This window comes from Elgaria multicarinata, chromosome 12 (genome assembly GCF_023053635.1).
Source record: "Elgaria multicarinata webbii isolate HBS135686 ecotype San Diego chromosome 12, rElgMul1.1.pri, whole genome shotgun sequence".
NCBI lineage: Eukaryota > Metazoa > Chordata > Lepidosauria > Squamata > Anguidae > Elgaria > Elgaria multicarinata.
The window spans coordinates 16,361,258-16,364,198 of record NC_086182.1 but is presented as its reverse complement, the minus strand read 5'-3'; positions in this window follow the sequence as shown (position 1 = coordinate 16,364,198).

The window sequence follows — 2,941 nt, the reverse complement described above, 5'->3', positions numbered from 1 at the left end:
CACAGGGCAAGCTGGAGCAGCGCCTACAAAACACTCCCCTTCCATACAACGGGCACAGAAGCTGCCCATGTTGTACTGAGCTGCCCTGGCAGAGAGTGGAGTACAAGAGGGTTCATGTTACCCTTGCAGAGGGAACGCTCAGCATTCTCCTCCTGCATCTTCAGCAGCAAAGACAACAACTGCCCGCCTCCGCTGGCTTTCCAATGGAGACTCCCCCCCCCCTTTTTTTAAATCCCTGCATGGGGGTGGAACGGGTGTGTCTGTTTCGTGTGCGGAATTTGGAGAAAGAAACAGGTACGGGCGGGGGGAGGTTGAATCCTCCTGTCTTGATGTGCCCCGGTTCTGATCCAAATCACGGCCATTTACACTTACTCTGAAGTTTTTAAAAAGGCGCATTGCCCCTGCACGATGCGCAGAACATGTAGCCTGATGCTCACTGTCCATGGAGGGCAGTCTGGCTCGGAAGCAAGAATATTCTGTTTTGCAGCTGGAAGCGAATCACTCCCCAAAAACTGAAGGGTGCGATTCCTGTGCCCAAGGTTAACCACTACAAAGCAAATCCTCCCTGCCTGAAGGCCAGATCTGTTTCTCTGTTAAAAGCTCAAAAGATTTTTATTTATTTATTTAAGCCAAACCAAGACCTAGGCTTGGAGCAGCCCCTTCCCACAGCGACGGGGCAGAGATAAGATAAGAGGAGCCGTGCTGGGTAAAAATAGACCTCTCTCCCTCTCTGCCCTGGCCTTCGCAACGAGGGATGGCCTCGCTCACAACTCACCAGACCCGGTTAGGAGTAGAGCACCTGCTTTCATTGCAGGAGGCCTCAGGCTGGATCCCTGACATCTCCAGGTAGGGCAGGAAACCCTGTGAGCCCCTGCAAATGGCCATTTGGGGCTAGACGGAGCGATGTTCTGACTCACATAAGTCAGCTTCCTACATTCCGATTTGGGAAAGCCAAGACTTCGGGGAAATATCCAGTGTTAGTCCTCCGTGGAAAAGACCCACTGAAATGGGAATGAAGATAATCATAGGTTAATATAAGCCCCATTCATTTCAATGGGTCTACTCTACAAAGGATTAACATTGGATGCTACCCACCGGCTTGCCTCGAAACGGAATCAATGCATCCCAGTGGCCCCTGGCCTGGGCTCTTCGGGGCTCCAAACCAGGCATTTCAGAGACCTGCCTCCTTCTAAATGCCTTCCTAGCTGTCCTGGGCTTCAACAGTTGTCAAAACTGTTATAAAGCGCTTTAAAGCAGTAGTGTAGATCCTGCCCCAGAGTCTGCCTTCACCGGGGCCATGAGTGTGGCAGGAGAGTTCACACACCCAGAATCCCCTATGCTCCTCTGTGCAGCTGCAGACACACAGGTTGTGCATGTGATGCAATGCAAGTTCCAGGTTTGGGAGTGGGGGAGTGAGTGAGTGAGCCACAGGACTCTCAATGGACCCTCTTTTCCGAGTACGTCCATCTCCTCCTCCTCCCGAATCTGCCCTGCCACAGAGGGAGAAGTCAAGGTGTGCAGAGGCTGCTAATGCTCTTTCTGCTCTCTACCTGCTTGCTTATTGGCTCAGATAGGGCAGGTAAACAGGTAGCAGCAACGAGAAGGAGCGGCAGGTTCAGAAGTCTCCAGGGATTGGCCGCAGGCTCACCACTGGGGGAGAGATCCTTGGCAGCAGTGGTGGTGTCGTGGAGCCAGATCTCACAGGAAGGCAGCCCCAGCACTTTATTATTAGCAGAGACGCTGACATCACCCACCACCACCCCTCTTAGGGTTCCCAGCTCCCTCTGAGTTTAGGTGCAATCCTAAGAGTGGTTGCAGGAAAATGGATTTCTCCAGCAATAAACAATTATTGTGAGTTACCTCTGTTGTAATGCAAAGTATCCTGGGGTGGCATGGTCTTCAATGGGCAAGGAGCTTTAGGGCTTCTCTTCACCAGCCTTTTATCCCACACCTTTACTGGGGCTTCTGCTTTCCGGATTCCTTACAGGATTAAGGCTGGCTCCTTTTTGGGGGGGGGGTGTTTTCAGGAGCTTTGCTTTCTCTTCAAATTCTATGTGTTTCATTATACAGCCACGAGATGGCGCTGTGGTATAGCTGCAACATAGTGTGATTCTGGAAATTCACCAGCTATTGGAAAGCTTTGGAGGACAATAAAAAAAATCTTATTGCATTTCTCCCATTAAGAATAAAGCCGTTTTAATGGCCAGAAATCACGGGAGAGGCCCTGGAGGTTGACAATGTTGTGTAAAGGACCTGCTGACTGACCAATCAGGAATGCGCAATAAAAGAATGCCCCCGAAGTCAGAAAGACTTTGTTGCTTAAACAAGGAGCCAGGCTTTGTAGGGGACGCAGTGTGAGAACTTTTTTTATGAGCAGGGACACTGCGGTCATCTGCCACCCTCCTCCGAATTCCCTGTTCCCTCTGAACTAAGCTGCAATCCGCACAGCCGCTGGGGGTGAAATTAATTCCCCCAGCATCAGGTTATTGTTCCCTGTTGTGATGCAGAGTACATTGGGGTGTTTTGGTCTTGAATTGAGTCATTATGACCCATTAGCTTTGCAAAAGATCTGGTCCTCTTGGGGATGAAAAGTGCTAGAAAGGGGTTCTGGATATGGATTAACACAGCAGCCTGAATGTTTGGACTCTCCTTGAGGGCGTGGCTAGGAGGACTGTCATGAGGAGCGCCTGCATTTCAAAAGTCACCACTACAGCACTGCAAGGTGCAACTTGAACAGAAAGCCCATTTAGAGCCCTTCTTGGCCAGAAGGATCCAATGACCAACCTGAAGAAGGCAGAGTTAGTCTAGGGACGTCACTAAGAAGCTGCCAGCTGCAGTGATGTGGTTCACCATACAGAGCAGTTATACACAGACTGAGCAGCAGCACACAGCTCTAGCTCCTGACAGGTTCGTTACATGAAGCAAAAAACACATCTCCCTG